The following is a 27,966-nucleotide window of genomic DNA, read 5'->3' as shown; positions in this document are numbered from 1 at the left end:
CACCTCCCTAGGTCATTGGTTCCATTGTCATATTGCTCTAACAGTCAGGACGTTTTTCCTGATGTTCAGCCGGAATCTGGCTTCCTGTCACTTGAGCCCATTATTCCGTGTCCTGCACTCTGGGATGATCGAGAAGAGATCCTGGCCTTCCTCTCTGTGACAACCTTTCAAGGACTTGAAGAGTGCTATCATAACTCCCCCTCAGTCTTCTCTTCTCAAGGCTAAACATGCCCAGTTCTTTCAGTTTCTCTTCATAGGGCTTTGTTTCCAGTCCCCTGATCATCTTTGTTGCCCTCCTCTGAACCCTCTCCAGCTTATCTGCATCCTTCTTAAAGTGCGGTGCCCAGAACTGGACACAGTACTCCAGATGAGGCCTAATCCGTGCTGAGTAGAGGGGAACTAGTACTTCCCAGGATTTGGAAGCTATGCTTCTATTAATGCAGCCCAAAATAACATTTTATTTTTTTAATTTTTTCATTTATTTATTTCATTTCTATACCACCCAATAGTCGAAGCTCTCTTTCGAAGAAACATTTTCCTTTTTTGCAGCCACATCACATTGTTGGCTCATATTCAGCTTGTGATCGTCAACAATTCCAAGATCCTTCTCGCTTGTAGTGTTGTTGAGCCACGTATCCCCCATCTTGTAACTGTGCATTTGGTTTCTTTTTCCTAGGTGCAGAACTTGGCATTTATCCCTATGAAATGTCATTCTGTTGTTTTCTGCCCAGTGCTCCAGTCTATCCAGATCACTTTGAATTTTGTTTCTGTCTTCCAAGGTATTAGCTATCCCACCCAATTTGGTGTCATCTGCAAATTGGAGAAGCATTCCCTGCACCTCCTCCTCCAAGTCATTCATAAAAATGTTGAAGAGCACTGGGCCCAGGACTGAGCCCTGCGGTACCCCACTCGTTACCTCTCCCCAGTTTGAGAAGGTCCCATTGATAAGCACTCTTTGAGTCCGATTCTGTAGCCAAGATGTAGATCTATCTGATAGTTGTTTCATCGAGCCTGTCTGCGAAATAATACAGATGAAATAGATTTAACAAAATCTATACATCTCTAGTGTTCACTCACTTATGCTCTGGAACAACTGTTGCCTCTCTGGAGATAAAACACTCTAGCAGAAATTATAGGATGTTGCACTTGTGTGCCATTTTGCCCCAGAACCTCAGTCATGTCCTTCACTTCCAGCTGGAGGACAGGCAGCAGAGTGATGTGAAACCTGGATGATGTTTGCAGAAGGAGCAGAAAAGAGAAAAAGCAAAGATTTCAGGGAGCAGGACACCTGAAGGTGTATGGGAGGGAATATGGCCTAGTGACAGTGCACATGCTTTGCAGGCAAAAGATCTCCAGATCATTCCCTGGCCTCTCCAGTCAAGGAGTAGCAAGAGTAGACCCTACAGTACTGGCTGTATGAGATGGGCTATTGATCTGACTTAGTATAAGGCAGTTTATACAGGAATACATTGTGGTGTTTCACTGTTCCTGCCTTCAGAAGGACAGTCGTGTGGGGATATCCCAGAGTTCTTCTTGGCTCTGCTTTCTCCATTGCACATAATCATGCCCTTTGTGATGATGCGATGAACTGAGCCACCCTGAAGAGGGGAAAAGCAGGCCCTCCTCCTCTTGGCATATTCACATGGGCAAACACTGCTAGTGTTTCTGCTCCTTAAAAGGCATCATCATTTCTTTCCTCACTTTCACTTCTCTCAGGAGTGGTTCACACAAGCAGCATCAGCCCTCTAAATTCTCTTCAAGCTGTCTTCATGGACTTCTAGGGTGGCCAGGTGTCCTACTTTACAGAGGATGGCCCTCTATTTTGGAGATCTGGCAGGGGACAGTCCTCTATTTGAAGGACTGTCCAGTCCAAGTCTGGTTTAAAAATAAAGATCCATAAGAAGGGAGGGAGAGTAGCAGGGGCCTTGAAGTTGTCCATCGACGCTTCGCACCTGGACAGCAGACTGAGCAAGCAAGCACACAGGTCACCTAGTCAGTCTGCTCCACTATGGTGTGATCAGTTTCATTTCTGTTTAAATTATAGTTACTATTTCTAAATTTGCACTAAATGTTATGCAAATCTGTGTCCCCCTTTTTTGTTGGCTTTTTGGTTATGGATTTCCTCTTTTTTGGCAATGTGCAAATGGCCACTCTATCATGGAGCTTGCAAATGCCTGAGAGCGTGTGTAGAAAGGTCCAAGTGAACTGGATGTACACCCTTATGAGTCTGCACAGTGTGTGTGTGGGTATATGTATGTTTCTGGTTCTCTATCTTCACATAGTTGCAGGCATACATGAGATTTAAGATTTCGAAGGGGTGGGGTTGGCAGCAATGCTGCATGTGTGAACACTGAACAGGTCCTCATACTAAGTCCAGGAGTTAAAGAACATAACAACAACAACAACAACAACAACAACAACAACAACAGAATGAATGAAGTTCCAGATGCCTCAAGAATAGATGCACTAGCTAAGGATGGTGGAGACTTGGGACTTGTAGGGAAGTGTTGATTTAGAATTTGAGTTAGAAGTTGAACATCCTTTGTGAAGGGACTTATACACCTGTCCGTAGTAATGTGTGTCAAGAGGGACAGAGTAGGCCTTGATTACTAGCCTCCTGTGTGAGATGGGTGTTCATCTGGAGCCTGGATGGGGTTTGGGGGTGAATTTAGAACATAAGGCTGCCCTTCCTTTCCAGCTTGGTCTAATTTCCCTCTGGGTGCTTAGTGAGGGGGATTAAATTGACATCCCATTTTCATGTAACATACTACTGGCAGGTTATTCTAAGGGTTTTGTGACCCATTTTCTGGGAGATTAGTCTTGAAACCAGTGAAGAAATTCATTCTAGTTATTTAATTTGCTATCAGGTAGCAGGTCCAATCCTCTCTGATCCACTTTCTGTGCAAAGAGAAACATTGTTGTTGTTGCTGTTCAGTCGTTCAGTCATGTCCGACTCTTCGTGACCCCATGGACCATAGCACGCCAGGCCTTCCTGTCCTGCGCTCTCTCCCGGAGCATGCTCAAGTCCATATTCATTGCATCAGTGATGCTATCTAGCCATCTCATCATCTGCTGTCCCCTTCTCCTTTTGCCTTCAGTCTTTCCCAGCATCAGGGTCTTTTCCAGAGAGTTTTCTCTTCGCATTAGGTGGCCAAAATATTTGAGCTTCAGCTTCAGTATCTGTCCTTCCAAGGAGCACTCAGGGTTGATTTCCTTTAGGATTGATTGATCTGACCTCCTTGCAGTCCAGGGGACTCGTAAGAGTCTTCTCCAGCACCACAGTTCGAAAGCATCAATTCTTCGGCGCTCAGCCTTCCTTATAGTCCAGCTCTCACAGCCATACATTACTACTGGGGGAAAAAAAAGAGAAACATACCCCATCAGAAATATTGTAAGCATCCAGCATGCCTGTTGAAATTCCATTGAAGCCAGCAGGAATCTTTCCCTGGAGTTCTGGAATCAAACCTGAGGATAGGGATGTTAGAGGAATCCAGTTGGGGGGTGGGGGTGGAGCTCGATGAGCTTTCATTGGCACCCTGCCCCCCCCTCCCAGATTTCGGCTTGTCTTTTGCTAGCTGGCCTGACTTGGTCTGCAGAGAGTCAGGCCAGCTAGTAGATTTTCTATATTTTTTTGCAAATCTATTTCTGCAAATAAAAAAAAATGAAAAAGTTCCTGAATTTTGGGAAAAACCTGCAGCTCGGCTCACAAACGCAAGCTGAATCGGGGGTGCCGCAGAACTCCAGTGAGCCCCCAAAGGGCCAGATTTCCCAGTGATGGCGATCCCTACCCTAGGAATATATTTTCAGTTCTCTGAATGTACAGATTACTCTAACCCAGAGGCTCAAATTGTGTAACAGTAGATTAAAATGAACAAATTTAAGCTATGCAGCTAACATTTCAGTGAAGACCAACAGAAGTGCAACAGGCTTTAACTGTCATACCAGTAATGCAGGTCCCCAGAGCCAGGATATATCATTGGGTTCCCACAGCTTAGTGGCAGAGCACCTCCTTTGCATGCAGAAAGTCCCAGATTAAATCACTAACATTTCTAAAGAGGACTGTGAAAGACTCCTCCTTGAAATCCTGGAGAGCTGTTGCCAGTCTAGTGGAGACCAGCTTTTATCAGCCTGGTACCCTCCCTATGTTTTGAACGATAGCCCCCAGCTATTGGCCATGCTGCTGGCTGGGGACAATGTCAGTACTTTTCCATCTGCACTGACTGCCAGTCCATGTCCGGACCGCATTCAAAGTGCTGGTCTTAACATTCAAAGCCCTAAATGGCTTAGGGCCAGGTTACCTGAAGGATCGTCTCCTCCCATATACACCTGCCTGGACCCTAAGATCGTCCTCTGTGGTCCTTCCACAGGAGCCCCCAACAAAGGAAGTGAGGTGGATGGCTACTAAGAAGAGGGCCTTTTCTGTTGTGGCACCCTATTTGTGGAATGAGCTTCCCAGAGAGACTCACCTGGCACCTGTGTCATGGTCTTTCCGGTGCCAGGTGAACACCTACTTATTTTTCCAGGCGTTTTAGTCGTTCAGTTTCTGTTTTAAATCTACATTTTAAATCGTTGCGTTGCTGCCAGGTTTAATTTTGGTTTTTACTTTATTTTCTACTGTAGTTTTAAACTTTTTGTATTGTATCAGGTTGTGTTTTATAGTTTTAATTGTTGCGAACCACCCAGAGAGCTTCACCTATTGGGCAGTACAGAAATATCAGGAAGCATGATGTAGTAGCAATGGGGGACTTCAATTTCCCCGATATTTGTTGGGAGACAAATTCTGCAAAACATGGCCCCTCCAGGAAATTCCTGACTTGTGTGGCGGATAACTTCCTCCTACAGAAAGTAGAGCAAGGAACTAGAGGATCGGCTTTCCTTGACTTGATCCTAACCAACAGAGATGACTTAGTAGATAAAGTAGCAGTTACAGGAACTCTAGGGGAAAGCGACCATGTTATACTTGAGTTCTTGGTTCTAAAGGAAGCAAAAGCCAAGTGTCGCCAAATGTGTACCCTGGATTTTAGAAAAGCTGATTTTCATAAACTCAGAACAATGATCAGTAAGGTCCCATGGCAAGCGACTCTAACGGGAAAAGGAGTCAAAGATGGGTAGGAGCTTTTAAATAAGAAAATTCTCAAGGCACAATTACAAACAATTCCAACAAAAAGAAAAGGTGGAAGACAACAGAAGAAGCCAATGTGGCTTCACAAAAAGCTTAGAGATGACCTGAAAACAAAAAAGCAAACATATAGGAAGTGGAAAGAAGGCCAAGTAACAAAGGAAGAGTACAGGCAGGTAGCACAGAATTGCAGGATGGCATCAGGAAGGCTAAAGCTGAGAACGAGGTGAGGTTAGCGAGGGATGCTAAAAACAACAAAAAGGCTTTCTTCAGATACATGCATAGTAAAAGGCAGAGGAAAGAAATGGTTGTTCAGCTATTAAATAAGGATGACAAAATGATAACAGATGACAAAGAAAAGGCAGAAGTGCTCAATTCCTACTTTGGCTCAGTCTTCTCCCAAATGAGGGTCTATGATCCCCCTGGCAAAGGCAAAGTACAGGCTGAAAGGGCAGGATTGCAGCTTGAGATCGATACGCATATGGTCAAGGAACACCTAATTCCTTTGAATGAGTTCAAATCTCCAGGGCCAGATGAACTGCATCCTAGAATAATAAAGGAACTGGCAGAAGAACTCTCAAAACTGCTGTCTATTCTCTTTGAGAAATCATGGAGGACGGGGGAAGTGCCAGATGACTGGAGGAGGGCTAATGTTGTCCCTATCTTCAAAAAAGGGTAAAAAGGAGGAACCTGGGAACTACAGACCAGTCAGTCTGACATCAATCCCTGGGAAAATTCTGGAGCAGATGATAAAGAAATTCATCTATAAGCACCTTGAAAACAATGCAGTGATTACTCGAAGCCAACATGGACTGGTCAAGAACAAGTCCTGCTAGATGAATCTGATCTCATTTTTTGATCATGTAACCTCCCTTGTGGACTGTGGGAATGCTGTAGACATCATATACCTTGACTTCAGCAAAGCTTTCAACAAAGTGCCCCATGATCTCCTGATGAGCAAACTAGCTCAAAGTGGGCTAGACGAAACAACAGTCCGGTAGATCCACAGTTGGCTGCAGAATTGGACTCAAAGAGTGCTTATCAATGGCACCTTCTCAAACTGGGGAGAGATAACGAGTGGGGTACCGCACGGCTCAGTTCTGGGCCCAGTGCTCTTCCACATTTTTATTAATGACTTGGAGGAGGAGGTGCAGGGAATGCTGATCAGATTTGCAGATGACACAAAATTGGGCGGGATAGCTAATACTTTGGAAGACAGAAACAAAATTCAAAGTGATCTTGACAGACTGGAGCGCTGGGCAGAAAACAACAGAATGACATTTAATGGGGATAAATGCCAAGTTCTGGACCTAGGAAAAAGAAACCAAAGGCACAGTTACAAGATGGGGGATACGGGGCTCAACAACACTACAAGCGAGAAGGATCTTGGAATTGTTGTCCATCACAAGCTGAATATGAGCCAACAATGTGATGTGGCTGCAAAAAAGGCAAATTCTCTTTTGGGCTGCATGAATAGAAGCATAGCTTCCAAATCCCGGGAAGTACTAGTTCCCCTCTACTCAGCACTGGTTAGGCTTCATCTGGAGTACTGTGTCCAGTTCCGGGCACCACACTTTAAGAAGGATGCAGACAAACTGGGGAGGGTTCAGAGGAGGGCAACAAAGATGATCAGGGGACTGGAAACAAAGCCCTATGAAGAGAGACTGAAAGAACTGGGCATGTTTAGTCTTGAGAAGAGAAGACTGAGGGGAGATATGATGGCGCTCTTCAAGTCCTTGAAAGGTTGTCACAGAGAAGAAGGCCAGGATCTCTTCTTGATCATCCCAGAGTGCAGGACACGGAATAATGGGCTCAAGTGACAGGAAGCCAGATTCCGGCTGAACATCAGGAAAAACGTCCTGACTGTTAGAGCAATACAACAATGGAAGCAATTACCTGGGGAGGTGGAGGGCTCTCCCACACTGGAGGCCTTCAAGACGAGGCTGGACAGCCATCTGTCAGGGATGCTCTGACCTGGATTCCTGCACTGAGCAGGGGGTTGGACTCGATGGCCTTGTAGGCCCCTTCCTAACCTACTATTCTATTCTATGATCATACATGCATACATTTGACATCCAAAACATCTAGAGGGCACCAGGTTGGTGAAGGCTGATATAGACAATATTTAGCTGGACAGAGCCATGGTCTGACTTGCATAAGGCAGCTCCCTATGTTGCTTCTATGCTATTGTTCGAAAGGCTACATATGTATACTTATGTTTGGAACTCCTACTTGTGCCTTTCTAGCATGTGTACATGTGACAATATATGGGTCAGCCTTCCCCAACCTAGTGCCCTTCAGATTTTTTGACTTCAACTCCCATCAGCCCCAGCCAGCATGACCAATGGTCAGGAATGCTGGGAATTGTAGTCCAAGACGTCTGGATGGCACCAGGTTACACTGTCTCCCTGCTGACTGTCTCAGGGTTTGATTGACTCAAGATACAGCAGTCACTAAGGAAGAGGCAATGTGGCTATTGTGGGGAAACCCTGAAACCCAACATTGTTGCTATCAAACAACTGAACAAGATCATCAAGCCCTGGGGAAATTGTTGCCAGCTTCCTGAACTGCTTCTGTGTTAAAGGTTTTTGCTGCCATCTCTCCCAGCTTACTCCTCATCTGCTTATTCCTAGGTAGTAGACCTGTACTGTATATATAGGAGTGGGGAGAAGATCATGCTAACAATCATGAGCTTTCCTTATCAACTTCAAGGCATCTGGAAGGCAGAGTGCTGAACTGGAGAGAGATCTTTGGTTTGATCCAGCAAAACAATTTCTGTGTTCTTATTATTGTGGAACATTCATTTAAATACATTAAAATAATAAAGAAATAAGAGATAAAAATAAAATAAAATAAAATAAATAAGAGAGGCAGGGATGACTGGAATAAAGAGAGATGATGGGGATTGGTAAATGATGACAGTGGAGGTACAGGAAGAGGTGGAATCAGGGATGGGGATGGAATTCGGTTCAGTTCATTTTTGACCAGAATTTTTCTAATTCTTACCTCCAGGAACCAAACTTGAATGTGATCTGCAGTCGGAACTTGAATGTGATCTGCAGTCGGAAGTCCTTACATTTCTGAGGTTGCAATGTGATTCGCGCAACCTAGAACTGGTGTTAAAAATATGTACATTTGGAAAACGTTCAGGAAAAATGCATACATTTTTAAAATGTGCACACATGCACACTTCAGTCAATGGAAGAAAAATGGGTACACTTGAAAAAGCTCACAAAAATGCATACGTTTTCAAAAAGGGGAACCAAAATACGCATGAATTTCCATGTGGGGAAAAAAGAAGCTCACAAGCCGATGCAGACTTGAGTTGGAATGAAGTCTGAGATGGAAATCAGAGGACCTTCATGAGTCTGAGTTTTGCTTATCTCAGATCCTTAGGTAGAAGGTGGTTCAACCCCATTTTCATAGAATCATAGAACTGTAGGGCTGGAAAGGGCCTATAAGATCATTGAGTCCAACCCCTTGCTCAACGCAGGACTCCCAAGTCAGAGCATTCCTGACAGATGGCTGTCCAGCAAATTGGAGAAGCATTCCCTGCACCTCCTCCTCCAAGTCATTAATAAAAATGTGGAAGAGCACTGGGCCCAGGACTGAGCCCTGTGGTACCCTGCTCGTTACCATTCCCCAGTTTGAGAAGATCTCCATTGATAAGCACTCTTTGAGTCCAATTTGAGTATATAGATTAGTATATAGACATAGTCTGGCTTTCTTCCTACATGTTTGTGAAGACTATAATTGGGTGCTATTAGAGCTGTTCTCTCCGTTGCGGTGCATGAGCCTTTGTCCAATGTTACCCCCAACTTTACGTCTCCCTTCCCCCGTGGGATTCAGTTTAAAGCCCTCCTGATAAAGTTCTTCATGCTTTGGCCAAACACATTCTTCCCAGCCTTTGTGAGGTGCAACCCATCCCTTGCCAACAGTCCATCTTCCAGGAAGTATAGCTGGTGGTCCCAGAATCCAAATCTCTCTCGTCGGCACCACCTTCATAGCCAGTCATTCACCCAGAGTATTTTTCTTTCCCTTTCTATCCCTGTTCTAACTACTGGAAGGATGGATGAGAAAACTATCTGGGCCCCAAAGTTCTTGAGTTTCCTTCCAAAGCTTGAGGCTTCATGCAACTGGCTGCATGTTCCATTGCACTTCTGAAAATTATTTCACCACTTGGGCAGAGCAGGCAACCAAACGAAATAGCCAACAGCTCTTGTCAACTGCCTTTGGGACATCTTTGCTGCTCATGCAGCCAAGGGACAAACTTGCTTCACCCCCAGGGTTCCAAGTTTAGGGTCAACAAAACCATTTACCAGCCCTTTGAGCCAAATTACATATCCCTAGAGATAAAACGGATTCCATGAAGTTGATTGGTGGAGGGTGGTAATCTAAAAGGGAGTGAAAGGGGAGGAATACATGAAACTGGCTGCCTAAGTCAAGCTAAACTGGCCAGCCATGCAGGGCAAAGATCTGTTGGCTGGAAGAAAAGGAGAGGGCAGCAAATGCTTTACACCAAGAATGTCAAATTAGCAGAGTTTAAATGTATAGCCTCGTATTCATAACAAGCTAGAGGCCGTAGGCATGGGATGATAAGATGGTGTGGAAATGGATGTTTCCCAAGATAAAATGGGAATTTCCAGAGGGGATGGTAGATAAATAAGGTGTTGCCAAAGAGACAAAATGGTCAGATGACTTACTGGTCTAACGTTGACCATTCCAGCAATCACCAGATAGTCAACATAGGTCGCTCTTATTCTGTCATCTGGGCCTTTGAACAAACAGAGGTAAAGTTAAATAGAAAGCGAACGAAGGGTTTATTTCATTTAAATACACCAGGACTGTTTTTCTCACACACACACACACACACACACACACACCAATTTTTCTGACTTACCTTCAAAGTATTACTACTTTTAATTTGTAAGGTCCTTTCAGGAGCCCCAGTGAAAGCTCCCCCGCTACCACCTCATCGCACACCCGCAGCATGTTCCAATCATGCTTTTTGTGCCAAAGTATGAAGACCAATTTGTACTAAAGTAACCCCTCCATTTGGATTGTAAAAGTGAGTGAGTTTAGTCCCACACTATCATTTCAGGTGAATTAGAAAATGCCCTTTGTGCTGATGTCAACAAGTTTTAACCAGATCAGATAATAAATGGGATATAGGCTCTAATAAGCTTTGTGAGGTGATCTGTCATGATAACAAAAACAAGCTGGCATCCCAGAATGTGTAATCTCCCAAAGGAGAGTTTAATCTTCTGAATGGCACAAGACTCCAGCTGTGTTCTTGGTGGGTACCATTTGCATTGGCATAATTAAGGCATATCTGTTTTATAAGCAGGCTTGCTCATATAATCCTTTTTTTCCTCAATAGCTCCTATTGAGGAACAAGGATTATATGAGTCTTGTGTCTGCTGTGCTGGCAGGAGGTAAAGGAACAAGGCTGACAGACTGGAAAGCAAGGAGCATGTGGAATTTTCAGAATTATACTTCATTGTTGCTATATTCAAAGCCTAGAAGGCTCCATCTCATTGACTCAGGAATGACTACAAACGCAATGGAACTGGCAACAACAGAACCAAAATGAGTTCCAATCTATGTAGCAGCCATGTCATCAAAATATGTTTTGTAATAAACAGCCAAAGTCATTACTTGAAGAATGTTCTCAACTGACAAAATTACCATCTAAGTACTGTTCAAGATGGTTTTTCTATTTATTTATTTTTTAGCCTAATTGAAAAAACCTGTTGGACATTCATAATTTAGTTGCTATGGTAATATAAATGTCCTGTCTTACAGAAAATATGCACTTTTGTTTTTATTCCATTGTTTTACATTTCATGGAACTGATAAAAATACAGGCCCATTTCAATCAAGGTTAATGCTGTTATTGCTGTTGCTGTAGTATTAAAGTTGTTGTTGTTCAGTTGTTCAGTCGTGTCCGACTCTTCGTGACCCCATGGACATGACTGTTAAACCAGTGCTCCTGACTAGATGCATCCTCTGCATACTGTTTTCATCAAAAGGTAAAATGCTACTTAAATTGTATTCATCTCATGAAAACATTATGAATATAAGCATAATCCTTCAGAGAGAATCAGGACGCAACTATGGTGCATAGAAACTTCACAACTGTGCATTGGGAATGCAGCCATGAATGGAAGCACAAGAGGATAATGGATCAAAATGGTGATCAGAACATTGTGATGTATGTATGTATGTGGGATATTCAATACTAGCTATGCTTTTGGCAGCCACCATTTGTGTTTGGCAGGTGTTTTATCCCAAGGTTTGCCCATATAACCTTCAACATCTCCTAAGGATATTTGTGCGAAGGTATTTTTGTGCAATTTATTAAAAATAGAAAAAGAAACAGATGTAGATTGCGATTCATCCCATGTCCTTTCACTGATAACCCCAAAAGGCTCAATGTAGGGATGCTGAAGAAATCCACAATGGATTTAAATGAGTTTGGATTTCTATTAATCCAACCTGCAGATTCCACAGTGGACTGGCTTTTTCCAAGTCTTGCGGACTTCACAGACTTGCAGACCATTTTTTCACTTTTAGGGGGGATTTGTACTCATTCACATTAGCGCTAATGAACATTTGTTAATGGGGATTAGCACTAATGTGAATTACAATTAATGCAAGTCAGCACAAGTAGAATGAAATTCTGCCCCCCCCCCCCAATTCCATCAATGAGTGGACAATGGAATGAAAGGTATCTGACAATCTGTGAAACTCAGATGAAACAAATTGAACAAAGTCCATACATCCCTTGCTCAACATCCTGGTTTTGGAGGGGTAAAAATTAATGCTTCGTTAAAGAGGCACCTGCCTGCCCTGGACTGCCCCTTGCTTATGTTTTTAGATAAAGCTCTTGCTATGTCCCTCATTCTGGAATCGAACCAGCTCTTTGCTCACTTTCATCACCTTTGTTCTTGTTTATCCATTCATTCCCTCTTTATTAGATCCTTTTATCCTGTAAATAATAATAATAACTGACTTGGATTCGCATATATTCCTCCATTCTTCATAAACCACTGCTAATTTAGGTGTGACTATACCTGTTGGCAGAAAAAATATTGTTCCCCCCTGCCTTACCTTGCACAACTCTGGCATCTTCAGAATTTCATGGAAACATCTCAAGGTTCCTTCCCTCTTTTTTTGGACACATTATCTCAGAATAATTCAATTTGTGTATGGCCACAGTTTAACATATTAATTGTTCTTTTTCTTTTCTTTTTTAAAGGATGAACTATCTTGGCTGAAGAAGGCAGAGAGGGAATCCAAATAGTAATGCATGGCAAGAGAATGCCTGTATTTTCTGCCCCTGCAACCTGATAGTAATGGTTATGAATATGTCGGTGCTACGTACCTTTCCTTATACCTTTCTTGAAAATCTGGTGTGGTGGTGGGAATGCTGGATTGAGTTTTATTTACTTATTTACTTAATTCTCTATTCTGCCCAATAGCCAAAGCTCTCTCTGGACGGCCCACAACAATTAGTAATCACTCTACATGGTACCTGCTCTGACAGGCTAATGTCACTGTGACCTCTTCTGTCATCTATGATGCCAGCAACAAAGCCAATGTATAGCTGCATGTTTCCTCCATCTTTCCCTACATTTTATCAGTTTATGCAGTCTGTCCTGTTGTAATTGGGGTGATACTCTAGGGGGGATAAAAATGGCCCTGCAGTATACATTTCACAAGTAGAGCAGTGCATGACTAAAGAAGGAGAGCATGCCGTATATAATCACCATCTCACTATGGTGTTTAAAATCAGTAAGAACATCCATCATGTTTACGTAGCATGACTGACTTCCTGCCGTGTGATTGAACAATCTCAAACTGTGTCTATCAAATGTAGTAGTGTTTCATATATAGAGATCAAGAGAGATTTGTGGGAAGCCTGTTTCCCGCCTCCCAGCTGAGCAGAGCAGAGCAGAGCAAGCTGCTCCAGCTGGTCCAGGGACTACAGAAGCAGGCAAGCTCCCAGAGAGCGAGCGAACAGAGCGAGCGGACAGGGGGAGCAAACAGGAGTTGGCCAGGGGAGTTGCAGTGGTTGAAGAGACAAAGGAGACAGAGGCTAAGAGGTAAGTGGGTTGCAGGAAGCCCAGGGCGCTGCCCTTTATCCTTCTGACTGGCTGTGAGCTCACCAGGAGCTTCTGAGAGCTCCAACTGAATTGGAGGGGTGTGGCCTGAGTACTCCCAGCAGCTGACTGGGCGGGAAGCTTCAGTCTGTTTCCCGCCTCCCAGCTGAGCAGAGCAGAGCAGAGCAAGCTGCTCCAGCTGGTCCAGGGACTACAGAAGCAGGCAAGCTCCCAGAGAGCGGGCGACCAGAGCGCGCGCACAGGGGGAGCAAACAGGAGTTGGCCAGGGGAGTTGCAGTGGTTGAAGAGACAAAGGAGACAAAGGAGACAGAGGCTAAGAGGTAAGTGGGTTGCAGGAAGCCCAGGGCGCTGCCCTTTATCCTTCTGACTGGCTGTGAGCTCACCAGGAGCTTCTGAGAGCTCCAACTGAATTGGAGGGGTGTGGCCTGAGTACTCCCAGCAGCTGACTGGGCGGGAAGCTTCAGTCTGTTTCCCGCCTCCCAGCTGAGCAGAGCAGAGCAGAGCAAGCTGCTCCAGCTGGTCCAGGGACTACAGAAGCAGGCAAGCTCCCAGAGAGCGAGCGAACAGAGCGAGCGAACAGGGGGAGCAAACAGGAGTTGGCCAGGGGAGTTGCAGTGGTTGAAGAGACAAAGGAGACAAAGGAGACAGAGGCTAAGAGGTAAGTGGGTTGCAGGAAGCCCAGGGCGCTGCCCTTTATCCTTCTGACTGGCTGTGAGCTCACCAGGAGCTTCTGAGAGCTCCAACTGAATTGGAGGGGTGTGGCCTGAGTACTCCCAGCAGCTGACTGGGCGGGAAGCTTCAGTCTGTTTCCCGCCTCCCAGCTGAGCAGAGCAGAGCAGAGCAAGCTGCTCCAGCTGGTCCAGGGACTACAGAAGCAGGCAAGCTCCCAGAGAGCGAGCGAACAGAGCGAGCGGACAGGGGGAGCAAACAGGAGTTGGCCAGGGGAGTTGCAGTGGTTGAAGAGACAAAGGAGACAAAGGAGACAGAGGCTAAGAGGTAAGTGGGTTGCAGGAAGCCCAGGGCGCTGCCCTTTATCCTTCTGACTGGCTGTGAGCTCACCAGGAGCTTCTGAGAGCTCCAACTGAATTGGAGGGGTGTGGCCTGAGTACTCCCAGCAGCTGACTGGGCGGGAAGCTTCAGTCTGTTTCCCGCCTCCCAGCTGAGCAGAGCAGAGCAGAGCAAGCTGCTCCAGCTGGTCCAGGGACTACAGAAGCAGGCAAGCTCCCAGAGAGCGAGCGAACAGAGCGAGCGAACAGGGGGAGCAAACAGGAGTTGGCCAGGGGAGTTGCAGTGGTTGAAGAGACAAAGGAGACAAAGGAGACAGAGGCTAAGAGGTAAGTGGGTTGCAGGAAGCCCAGGGCGCTGCCCTTTATCCTTCTGACTGGCTGTGAGCTCACCAGGAGCTTCTGAGAGCTCCAACTGAATTGGAGGGGTGTGGCCTGAGTACTCCCAGCAGCTGACTGGGCGGGAAGCTTCAGTCTGTTTCCCGCCTCCCAGCTGAGCAGAGCAGAGCAGAGCAAGCTGCTCCAGCTGGTCCAGGGACTACAGAAGCAGGCAAGCTCCCAGAGAGCGAGCGAACAGAGCGAGCGGACAGGGGGAGCAAACAGGAGTTGGCCAGGGGAGTTCGGCAGGGGAGGTCAAGGGGGAGGCCCCTAACATTTTTTTTTTAACTAACTTTTTCCCATTTATTTGTCTTGTAACACACACTTCCACACCAGTGGGACTCTGCTTTTAACCTCTACTGAGTAGAGGAGCAGGCACAGGCTAGTCTAGAACAATCACAAAGCTAGACACAAAAAGGGAAAAGGGGCTATGGAAGGACAAGACTCTCCAGTGGTGGTGACCTGCAAGGTGTGTGCAATGTTTGTTTTCTTGCCTGAGAACAACATGGCCTACACCTGCAACAAGTGCAAGTTGATCACGCTGCTGGAGGAAAAAGTAAGTGGACTGGAGCGGCGACTGTCAACCCTCCGGGGAATAAGAGAACACGAAGAGTTCTTGGACAGAATGGGGGAACTACAGCAGCAAAGGGCAGACCAGAAGCTTGAAGAGCAACAGCAAGATGAGGCAGAAGTGGGAAATGCTGAGGAGAAGAAAAATGGAGTAGAGGATACTCCTTGGAAAACGGTGACAGTTAGGAGAAGAAGAACTAGACGCCACTCTGCACCAGTGGAAGCGGTGGAGCTGTGGAACCGATTCCAGGTACTTGCGGATGAGACTGGAGGACAGCCTGCAGAGGAAGAATCACAGGGGAACCTGCATGAGAGTGAGCAAGAGGCTAAAGGTCAGTCAAACAGAGGCGATGAAACCCAGGCCTACAAGAAGAAGAAGAGAAGAGTGGTAGTAGTGGGAGACTCCTTGCTGCGTGGGATCGAGACCCAAGTATGTCGCGAAGACCCGTGGACTCGCCAGGTATGTTGTCTCCCGGGAGGACAGATTAGAGACGTGACTGAAAGGTTGCCTGCACTCATAAAGCCCACTGACAGGTATCCCTTTCTTCTCATCCATGTGGGAACAAATGATACCGCCAAGCGGAGCTACGAAGAGATCACGTCAGACTTTGAAGCTTTGGGAAGGAAACTCAAGAACTTTGGGGCCCAGATAGTTTTCTCATCCATCCTTCCAGTAGTTAGAAGAGGGATAGAAAGGGAACGAAAAATACTCCGGGTGAATGACTGGCTACGAAGGTGGTGCCGACGAGAGAGATTTGGATTCTGGGACCACGGGCTATACTTCCTGGAAGATGGGCTGTTGGCTAGGGATGGGTTGCACCTCACAAAGGCTGGGAAGAATGTGTTTGGACACAGCATGAAGAACTTCATCAGGAGGGCTTTAAACTGAATCCTACGGGGAAGGGAGATGTAATGTTGGGGGTAACAATGGACGTAGGCGCATGCACTGCAATGGAGAGAACAGCGCTGATAGCGCCCAATAATAGTCTTCAGACACATGTAGGAAGAAAGCCAGACTATGAAGCACATGGTCTTCGATGTCTATATACTAATGCCCAGAGTATGGGAAACAAACAGAATGAACTTGAACTCTTAATACAGGAGGGAAATTATGACTTGATAGGTATAACTGAGACTTGGTGGGATGACTCTCATGACTGGAATACAGCAGTTGAAGGATATAACTTGTTCAAAAAGAACAGGAGGAACAGAAAGGGAGGCGGGGTTGCACTGTATGTGAAAAATACATATCTCTGCACAGAAATACAGGAGGAGGAGCTTGGTAGCCCCATCGAGAGCATCTGGGTTGAAATAAATGGAGCAAAGAATAAAAGGAACCTGGTGGTCGGAGTCTACTACCGGCCACCCAATCAAGGAGAAGCCAAGGATGAAACTTTTGAAAAGCAAATAGCCAATGTTTTAAGGAAGCATGATGTAGTAGTAATGGGGGACTTCAATTTCCCCGATATTTGTTGGGAGACAAATTCTGCAAAACATGGCCCCTCCAGGAAATTCCTGACTTGTGTGGCGGATAACTTCCTCCTACAGAAAGTAGAGGAAGGAACTAGAGGATCGGCTATCCTTGACTTGATCCTAACCAACAGAGATGACTTAGTGGATAAAGTAGCAGTTACAGGAACTCTGGGGGAAAGCGACCATGTTGTACTTGAGTTCTTGGTTCTAAGGGAAGCAAAAGCCGAGTGTACTCAAACGCGTACCCTGGATTTTAGGAAAGCTGATTTTAATAAACTCAGAACAATGATCAGTAAGGTCCCATGGCAAACAATGCTAGCGAGAAAAGGAGTCCAAGATGGGTGGGAACTTTTAAAAAAGGAAATTCTCAAGGCACAATCACAAACAATTCCAACAAGAAGAAAAGGTGGAAGACAACAGAAGAAGCCAATGTGGCTTCACAAAAAGCTTAGGGATGACCTGAAAACAAAAAAGGACACATATAAGAAGTGGAAAGAAGGCCAAGTAACAAAGGAAGAGTACAGGCAGGTAGCACAGAATTGCAGGGATGGCGTCAGGAAGGCTAAAGCGGAGAACGAGGTGAGGTTAGCGAGGGATGCTAAAAACAACAAAAAGGCTTTCTTCAGCTACGTGCATAGTAAAAGGCAGAGGAAAGAAATGGTTGTTCAGCTATTAAATAAGGATGGCAAAATGATAACAGATGACAAAGAAAAGGCAGAGGTGCTCAATTCCTACTTTGGCTCAGTCTTCTCCCAAAAGAGGGTCTATGACCCCCCTGGCAAAGGCGAAGTACAGGCTGAAGGGGCAGGATTGCAGCTTGAGATCGACAGGCATATGGTCAAGGAACACCTCATTACTTTGAATGAGTTCAAATCTCCAGGGCCAGATGAACTGCATCCTAGAGTAATAAAGGAACTGGCAGAAGAACTCTCAGAACCGCTGTCTATTCTCTTTGAGAAATCATGGAGGACCGGGGAAGTGCCAGATGACTGGAGGAGGGCTAACGTTGTCCCTATCTTCAAAAAGGGTAAAAAGGAGGAACCTGGGAACTACAGACCAGTCAGTCTGACATCAATCCCTGGGAAAATTCTGGAGCAGATCATAAAGCAATCCATCTGGAAGCACCTTGACAACAATGCCGTGATTACTCGAAGCCAACATGGATTTGTCAAAAACAAGTCCTGCCAGACAAATCTGATCTCATTTTTTGATCAAGTCACCTCCCTTGTAGACCGTGGGAATGCTGTAGACATCATATACCTCGACTTCAGCAAAGCTTTCGACAAAGTGCCCCATGATATCCTGATGAGCAAACTTGCTCGAAGTGGGCTAGATGAAACAACGATCATGTGGATCCACAGTTGGCTACAGAATCGGACTCAAAGAGTGCTTATCAATGGGACCTTCTCAAGCTGGGGAGAGGTAACGAGCGGGGTACCGCAGGGCTCAGTCCTGGGCCCAGTGCTCTTCAACATTTTTATTAATGACTTGGAGGAGGAGGTGCAGGGAATGCTGATCAAATTTGCAGATGACACAAAATTGGGAGGGATAGCTAATACTTTGGAAGACAGAAACAAAATTCAAAGTGATCTGGATAGACTGGAGTGCTGGGCAGAAAACAACAGAATGGCATTTAATAGGGACAAATGCCAAGTTCTGCACCTAGGAAAAAGAAACCAAATGCACAGTTACAAGATGGGGGATACGTGGCTCAACCACACTACGAGCGAGAAGGATCTTGGAATTGTCATCGATCACAAGCTGAATATGAGCCAACAATGTGATGTGGCTGCAAAAAAGGCAAATGCTATTTTGGGCTGCATTCATAGAAGCATCGCTTCCAAATCCCGGGAAGTACTAGTTCCCCTCTACTCAGCACTGGTTAGGCCTCATCTGGAGTACTGTGTCCAGTTCTGGGCACCACACTTTAAGAAGGATGCAGACAAGCTGGAGAGGGTTCAAAGGAGGGCAACAAAGATGATCAGGGGACTGGAAACAAAGCCCTATGAAGAGAGACTGAAAGAACTGGGCATGTTTAGCCTTGAGAAGAGAAGACTGAGGGGAGATATGATAGCACTCTTCAAGTACTTGAAAGGTTGTCACAGAGAAGAAGGCCAGGATCTCTTCTTGATCATCCCAGAGTGCAGGACACGGAATAATGGGCTCAAGTTACAGGAAGCCAGATTCCGGCTGAACATCAGGAAAAACTTCCTGAGTGTCAGAGCAATACGGCAATGGAACCAATTACCTGGGGAGGTGGTGGGCTCTCCCACACTGGAGGCCTTTAAGACGAGGCTGGACAGCCATTTGTCAGGGATGCTCTGACTTGGATTCCTGCATTGAGCAGGGGGTTGGACTCGATGGCCTTGTAGGCCCCTTCCAACCCTACTATTCTATGATTCTATGATTCTATGATAAGCTGTAGTGGAAATGTGAAAGACAGTTGTTATTTTGAGGATTTTAGCAGTGTACAACAAATTGCTCCTTCTCATGTCTAGACTTTCAGTGGGGCCTGTTGCTTTTAGTGGTTAGCAGTGCTTCCCAGAGTCAGTTGTCTATTCAAGACTCGAGAGGCTAGTGGATAAGCCTCTGGTGAGATCTCAAGGTTAGCCACTTGTTAGGAGAGTACCTGCACGGAGGAATCTATGCTGGCTTACTGCCAAACATTCTCCAAGTCATTGGGGTAGGACCAGGATAGGGGTGGGATTCATATGACCATGATAGTATATATGAATCCCAGGGTGGGATATCAATGCAGGCTGATCCGGAAAGGTGCTGTGTACCAGAGGCCGGTACTGGAGTCATGTCTCTTGCCATATTTTCATAGAATTCCCGGCAACTGTAGGGATGTAAGCCTTATAATCTTGGTCTGTAGTGTTTTGGTTTCTTCTATTCTGTTAATTGCTCCTACTGATAAAATCTTTAGCCTTCACCCATTGGTGTGTCCATTGTATTCTGAATCCTAAAAAGAACCATTGGCTCTGGGCAACACAGAAACAGAAACATCAACAACAACAACCAAACCTGTGGCATCATAAAGCTGAATAATGTGAATTAGGGCACAATGCTATGCATGGTTAGAAAGAAAAAAGTCCTACAACTCCCAGCATTCCCCAGCCAGCCATGCTGGCTGGGGAATGCTGGGAGTTGTAGGACTTTTTTCTGTCTAACCATGCATAGCATTGCACCCTAGAGCTTCATAATTCTTAACTATCCTAATTACCATATACAAAGTATTTAAAGTAAGTGTTGGACTGTTCTCTCCGCTGGTCCAGTCTTCAGACTTGTCAATGGTTCTCTTCAAGACATATGGTGAAAGGTCACAGGCGTATGGTGAAGGAGAAACAGGAAGTGTGTATTGAAGGTACAATAGTTGTTTTATGTGCTCTGTCTTTTTCCTCCAGAGCATTACAGTCCCATAGAACAGACATCCGTATTTTTATATTTCACACTTCTGCTGAGCCTTGTGAACGTCCTTTATGTCAAAAAGTACAGCCCACAAATGACCCTTATTTTTGAAATGCTGATTGGAGGCAGAATGGTTAAGCAACTGGCACTTCAGGGAACAGGGTCGGTGGCCAGGTATCCTCTTCTACACAGGGCAGTCCTCTCTTTGAAGGGATGTCTACTCTAGTTTAAAGATGAAGACCTATCAGAAGGAAGAGCTGGGCCTGGACAGCAGACTGAACAAGCAAAGCACACAAGTCACCGGGTCACAGCCTTCTACACTATGGTAAGAAGTACTTTATTTCTGTTTAAATTATCATAATAATTTCTAACTTTGCATCAATGCCTATAAATTAGCATATGCAAATTTTATGCAGATTGGTATCCTTTTTTGTCCTCTTTTTTGGTGATGCATTTCCTCTTTTTTGGCGAGTCATAAGTGGCCACCATAAAAAGGGAATGCCTAAACTTTCTCAAAATGGTGTAGAAAGCAGCATTGCACAGACTGGTTTAGTAATATGTCACATTATTGTGGCCCCTCAGGAGTCACTGTGACCTTTGTGCATTTCGTGTTTTCTCTTAGAATTTGATTTCATCAACACGCAATTCCAGCCCCTCCAAAAGAACAGTTTGTGTCGTCTTGATAGCTGAGTTTCCCAACACTGATAGCTGAAAGATCAATGACCATTCCTAGCAGTAAACATTAGATTTGCCAAAGTCACTGAACAGAGTGTATGAGAGGGTTTGCAAAAAATAGTTCAAGACACGTGATAGAGCAATTACAAAGCAGACTTTATTCTACTGAATTATAATTTAGAATACTTTCTGAAGGAGGGGAAAGAAAAGGCTGCTAATGTGGAAGGGGCTGACCTGTTTTGTGAGACAACACATGGATTTTTGTCCACAAACAAACTTAGCTAACCCCCGTCCCTTCTGAAGCTGTGGTCAGTGCCAGAGGCCCCTGGCAGGACCTGAATGTTATTTTCTTTTTCAGCTTTTTTGTTATACAGAGAGAAGTGCAGATAGCTGTACAGATGTTACATGTCATCATCCTGGATTTTATTCTAACACTGTAGTTATTGCTCTTCAGCAAAGGAGATCGTTACCTTGTCGTGGTGCTGGAGCTTGAGCACCTCAATGACGTCATGAGCTAAACCGTGAAGGGACACCCAAGACAGGAAGGTCATGGCAGAGAGGTCAGACTAAATACGATCCCTGGGGAAGGACACAGCAACCCACCCCAGTATTCTTGTCATGAAAACTAAATGGATCAGTACAACCAGAGATATGTCGGTATACCATCGGAAGATGGGACTCCCTGGTCGGAAGATGGTCAAAATGCTACTGGGGAGGAACAGAGGATAAGTTCAACTAGCCCCAGATGTGATGACGCAGCTAGCTCAAAGCCGAAAGGACGGCTAGCAGCTGATGGTGCTGGTGGTGAACGATGAATCCGATGTTCTAAAGATCAGCACACCATAGGAACCTGGAATGTAAGATCTATGAGCCAGGGCAAATTGGATGTGGTTATTGGGGAGATGTCAAGATTAAATATAGACATTTTGGGTGTCAGTGAACTGAAATGGACCAGAATGGGCCACTTCACATCAAATGACCACCAGATCTACTACTGTGGACAAGAGGACCACAGAAGAAATGGAGTAGCCTTCATAATTAATAATAAAGTGGCTAAAGTAGTGCTTGGATACAATCCAAAAAATGACAGAATGATCTCAATTCGAATTCAGCGTAAGCCATTTAACATCACAGTGATCCAAATATATGCCCCAACCACAGATGCTGAAAAAGCAGAAGTAGATCAGTTCTATGAGGATCTGCAGCACCTACTGGATAGTACGCCAAAAAAAGATGTTATTTTCATTACAGGAGACTGGAATGCTAAGATGGGTAGTCAAACGACACCTGGAATTACAGGCAAGCATGGTCTGGGAGAACAAAATGAAGCAGAACATAGGCTGATAGAATTTTGCCAAGACAACTCACTGTGCATAACAAACACTCTCTTCCAACAACCTAAGAGACGACTTTATACATGGACTTCACCAGACGGTCGACACCGAAATCAGATTGACTGCATCCTTTGTAGCCAAAGGTGGCGGACATCTATGCAGTTGGTAAAAACAAGACCTGGAGCTGATTGTAGTTCAGATCACGAACTTCTTATTGCACAATTTAGAATCAGACTAAAGAGAATAGGGAAGACCCACAGATCAGTTAGATATGAGCTCACTAATATTCCTCATGAATATGCAGTGGAGGTGAAGAATAGATTTAAGGGACTAGATTTAGTAGATAGGGTCCCGGAAGAACTATGGACAGAAGTTCGCAACATTGTTCAGGAGGCGGCAACAAACAACGTCCCAAAGAAAAAGAAAACCAAGAAGGCAAGATGGCTGTCTGCTGAGACACTGGAAGCAGCCCAAGAAAGAAGGAAAGCAAAAGGCAACAGTGATAGGGGGAGATATGCCCAATTAAATGCAAAATTCCAGAGGTTAGCCAGAAGAGATAAGGAATTATTTTTAAACAAGCAATGCGTGGAAGCGGAAGAAGATAATAGAATAGGAAGGACAAGAGACCTCTTCCAGAAAATTAGAAACATCGGAGGTAAATTCCAGGCAAAAATGGGTATGATCAAAAAGAAAGATGGCAAGGACCTAACAGAAGCAGGTGAGATCAAGAAAAGGTGGCAAGAATATACGGAATTCTGTATAGGAAGGATAATAATATTGGGGATAGATTTGACGGTGTGGTCAGTGAGCTAGAGCCAGACATCCTGAAGAGTGAGGTTGAATGGGCCTTAAGAAGCATTGCTAATAACAAGGCAGCAGGAGATGACGGTATCCCAGCTGAACTGTTTAAAATCTTGCAAGATGATGCTGTCAAAGTGATGCATGCCATATGCCAGCAAATTTGGAAAACACAAGAATGGCCAACAGATTGGAAAAGATCAATTCATATCCCCATACCAAAAAAGGGAAGCACCAAAGAATGTTCAAACTATCGAACAGTGGCACTTATTTCACATGCCAGTAAGGTAATGCTCAAGATCTTGCAAGGCAGACTCCAGCAATTCATGGAACGAGAATTGCCAGATTTACAAGCTGGGTTTCGAAAAGGCAGAGGAACTAGAGACCAAATTGCCAATATCCGCTGGATAACGGAGAAAGCCAGGGAGTTTCAGAAAAACATCTATTTCTGTTTTATTGACTATTCTAAAGCCTTTGACTGTGTGGATCATAACAAATTGTGGCAAGTTCTTGGTGGTATGGGGATACCGAATCATCTTGTCTGCCTCCTGAGGAATCTGTATAACGACCAAGTAGCACTGGTAAGAACAGACCATGGAACAACAGACTGGTTTAAGATTGGGAAAGGCGTACAGTAGGGTTGTATACTCTCACCCTACCTATTCAACCTGTATGCAGAACACATCATGCGATGTGCTGGGCTTGATGAAGCCAAGGCTGGAGTTAAAACCGCTGGAAGAAACATTAACAATCTCTGATACGCAGATGATACCACTTTGATGGCTGAAAGCGAGGAGGAGCTGAGGAACCTCATGACGAAGGTGAAAGAAGAAAGTGCAAAAGCTGGGTTGCAGTTAAACTTCAAAAAAAACCAAGATTATGGCAACCAGCTTGATTGATAACTGGCAAATAGAGGGAGAAAACATGGAGGCAGTGACAGACTTTGTCTTTCTAGGTGCAAAGATTACTGCAGACACTGACTGCAGCCAGGAAATCAGAAGACGTTTCCTTCTAGGGAGGACAGCAATGACAAATCTTGATAAAATAGTTAAGAGCAGAGACATCACACTGAAAACAAAGGTCCGCATAGTTAAAGCAACGGAATTCCCCGGAGTAACCTATGGCTGTGAGAGCTGGACCAGAAAGAAGGCTGAGCGAAGGAAGATAGATGCTTTTGAACTGTGGTGCTGGAGGAAAATTCTGAGAGTGCCTTGGACTGCAAGAAGATCAAACCAGTCCATACTCCAGGAAATAAAGCCAGACTGCTCACTTGAGGGAATGATATGAAAGGCAAAACTGAAGTACTTTAGCCACATAATGAGAAGACAGGATACCCTGGAGGAAATGCTGATGCTAGGGAAAGTGGAAGGCCAAAGGAAGAGGGGCCGACCAAGGGCAAGATGGATGGATGATATTCTGGAGGTGATGGACTCGAGCTTGGGGGAGCTGGGGGTGGCAATGGCTGACAGGAAGCTCTGGCGTGGGCTGGTCCATGAAGTCACGAAGAGTCGGAAGCGACTGAACGAATAAACAACAAGTTATTGCTAGCAACGATCAAGATAAACCATTTTGCAGGATGAACAAAAAGCTGCTCTCTGAGTGAGCAGAACCTGAACGCCCTTCTTGATTCAAAGAATTTGGGGGCTAGAAGGGGCAGAAACAGCATCTTGTCCACCTTTCAGCACAGGAGCAGAAATATGTAGTAGCTCTACAAGTTCGGCCCATTACCATAGAGATTATGGCCTCCCACAAGCAGAAGAAAGGCATGCAGAAGCAGATGATATTAGAGTTAACAGCAGCAGAAACATTGCGTAATACAGGGGTAAAAGGAAGGACTTCTTCACACAGCACATAGTTAATCTATGGAATTTGCTACTGTTGCAGAACCCAGAGTCAGAGAGACCACGGAGTGAAGGAAAAAGAGATTCTTTATTTAATGCGCGGGCTTAAGGCTGGAATCATTTCCAAAGAGCCAGAAGCCCCGATTTACATTAGCACATTGGTTTTATAGACATTGTGACACATATGAAATGGCTCCTCCTCCCCCTCTCGCATGGGGTTGCAATCCTCAACATTTCTTCTCTTAGCACTATTGTTTATAATACAAGAACTGGGTTATAGGGTAGCCATGATAAGGAGAGAACAGAAGAGAACAGCAGAGAACAAGATATACAATTGTATGACCTTTGACAAGATAAGGAATTCCTGTGTCTCGTCAGCTTACAACAATATATTCAAAGGAGAAAGAGCTCAGCAAGAACATGAAGCATGAGACTGCATGAGGCTACTTAGTCTGACCCCCGATATGGCTGCTACATTCCCCCCTTAAATGCATAATTTCATTACAATTATAGCATTTTTGATAACCATACAAAGCTTTTTGTGACATACATATTACTTAGCCTTTTGTTGGGCTATTAAAGCGTAGAGGACAGCAGTTTTATTAGCTGAGACATAAAACAGATTGGTTAAACAGCTCATAAGACAAGGAACGCAGAGACATAACAGTATCTCTATGAACAACACTGGTAGAATTAGGATGAACAATGCTTCAAGCCAGCTAAGATCTGGAAGCCAAGGGGTTAACTAATTTAGCTAATTGTTTTGTCTTATTGTTTTGTTAGCTACTATATTGTGCAGCTTGTTGATCTGTTCATCTACAGCATTGCCATTATCAGTTAAGTTAAAACAACAGAGCTTTTGGTGTGTCTCACAACTTAAATGATGAAGAAGGAAGAGGTAATCTATACCAGCTTTATTTTCTAGAACTGCACCTCTTAGATCACGCAACTCTTTATTTAACAATGACAATGCTTGTGAGGTGGCATTTATGCTTTTGGCTAAGCTGCAAGCTAACCGGTTGATTTCCAGACCATCAGCCAAGGCTAAACCTGGAACCTTAACCAGTGACATTGCTAAGGCCAATTTTTCTGAGTCAAAATATAACTGCACATGACTATTACAATTTTTAGTTAGTTGGAGTGCTCGAGGCTGCCGTTGACAGATTTTCTCGGGCTACAGGGGAAGAATTGGCACCAATTTAATTGGCGGCTGAGGCAACATGGGTGGTTATTAGACAAGTTGGCAGGAATGAATGACCAAGTGCAGGAACTACATGTCTAAAACCATCCATGAGGCAAAAGTATGTGGGCATTATTAAAAGATATGTTTTGAATTTTATTACAGTGGAAGGGGGCCAGGGATAGCTTTATATTTTCTGGAAAATTTTTGACAATTAAGCATTCGTGCACACGTAGCATTTGTTTCAGCAATGATGGGGGTGCATAGAGTGAACTCTGTAGGGGGTAGGATCTTTGCAACTACGCTCCAATTAGCATTTTGGGAATAAGTTAAACTTACACCATAAACTCTTAACATGGTATCTTTTTGAATGTTCCCAGGATGTCTACAGACAGGTATTAGGCAAGAGCTAATAAGCCTGTTTGCAGGTATACCTCTTGGCAAACAAAAATGTTTTATTTTCGTGATGTTAGCCAGGTGGAGCCAGTAATTATCAGCAAATCACTGGGACAAACTTTTTTTTCCAGGGGCAGACCCCCCTTTTGCACCTTATTAAGGAAACACAATGCAACACTACTAACACTACAACACTACAATACACATGTTTGATCTTCTTTGGGATCTGACCGTACGCTGGGCAGCTATTCACCTGGCAAGCTGCAGTAGGGTCTAGTCCCCTTCTTCAATTCTCCAGTTGCAGGTCTGACCGTACGCAGGGGGACAGTTTCCCGGTGTGTCCACAGTAAGGTCTAGCCTGAGTCTTCTTACTGCTTTTTCAGAATGATTTTTAAAGGATTTTCAGGATTTCTGTTTATAGTCTACTTTCCCCCTCTCGCTCTCTTGACTCGTGTCCAATGTATCTAGGGTTTAACTCCAGCTGCTTTCATAGCTGCGGGGGTGGAAAGTATGACAGTTCTCAGTTCTCTCCATCTGGGAGTCAAAGGGTTATTTTTCCCTCTTTAACTCATACTTTAACTCTTGGTTGGAAAGGATGAACTTCTGTGATGGGAATTGGGGGCTTATTTTCTAAGACAAAGCGACGCTGGGCTTGAAGAACTTTGTTCAGTGTTTGGACTTCTTGTTTAAGGCTAACGTTTGATTGCTTTTGATGCTGCTCCAGTGTCAATTAGGAAGTCAATGTCACGTCCCCTCACAGTCAATGTCACGGCCCTTCTCAAGCTATCTCCCTCTTCGCCCATTCTGGCCCCTTTGTTTTTTTCCTTTGTGTATTTGATTTATTTTATTTGGGCATTCATGCCACTAATGTCCATCTTGTCCACACTGGGCACACTGGTTCTTTTTTAAGAATCTTCTGCCTCTGCCGGGTCTTCTTCTTTTCTTTTTTCGTTTACGTCTTCTTGGGCCTCTGGGTCGAGGGGGGTGTACTGGCGATAGGCATTTGAAAGACGCTCCAAGTACGCTCTGGGGCCTCGGTGGCACCTTGCAGCACTTTAAACACTTTGGTCATATTAATTGACTTTTTCATACCTGCTTTCATGGCTTCTAACAGCAGGGTTTGATACTGGGTGAGGCGCTCTAGCCCAACTTGTGTTTTGGGATTCCAGCAGGGGGGGGTTACTTACAAGGAGACTTTATTGGGTAACTTACAGCACACAGGCGTACTTAATTGTTGGATCAGACAGCTTCTCTGAACCACGAGCTATTGGGCTAAATGGGTTTTTATACTATACATGTTACCCATGAGGCAGCACAACACTAGCAAGCATTTTCAGCATAGGCTAGAAGTGTTTGGTTCTCAGGCACAGCTTCCTGTAAACAACTTCGCTTCTCAAAGTGCTTGATAACACTTTTATTTATTAGTATGGGAAGACAATTTTTTTCTCTTTCTTTTGCTTTCTTTTTCTTTGCTGATCTGCCTGTATTGCAGATCATGTTTCAAACTTTTTATATAAAACTTTCTGACCTATGCACCAGCCTTGTTTCTTTATTTGTCTTTTTCAAGTTAAACTCACTTACTTAAACCTTTCTGCCTTACACTAGTCTCAATGACACACATTTGGGATAGGCTCTTCTTCTCCTTCTAGTTACATTTTCTTTAT

The 27,966-nt window shown here is 44.6% G+C and overlaps 1 long non-coding RNA gene across 1 annotated transcript; it reads right to left on the bottom strand.

Moving 5' to 3' along the window:
- Nucleotides 1-488: 488 nt before the first annotated feature.
- LOC146354535 (uncharacterized) lies at nt 489-9,893 on the bottom strand. The gene is made up of 3 exons (XR_014788429.1): nt 9,823-9,893; nt 8,126-8,232; nt 489-3,350 (listed from the first exon to the last, which is right to left on the bottom strand). It is a non-coding gene; the product is annotated as an uncharacterized LOC146354535 (long non-coding RNA).
- Nucleotides 9,894-27,966: the final 18,073 nt, after the last annotated feature.

This window comes from Heloderma suspectum, chromosome 2 (genome assembly GCF_057233095.1).
Source record: "Heloderma suspectum isolate Gila_16-S chromosome 2, 16-S_ref, whole genome shotgun sequence".
Classification (NCBI taxonomy): domain Eukaryota; kingdom Metazoa; phylum Chordata; class Lepidosauria; order Squamata; family Helodermatidae; genus Heloderma; species Heloderma suspectum.
The sequence above is the reverse complement of the archived record's forward strand: the minus strand, read 5'-3'. Positions and strand labels throughout refer to the sequence as shown.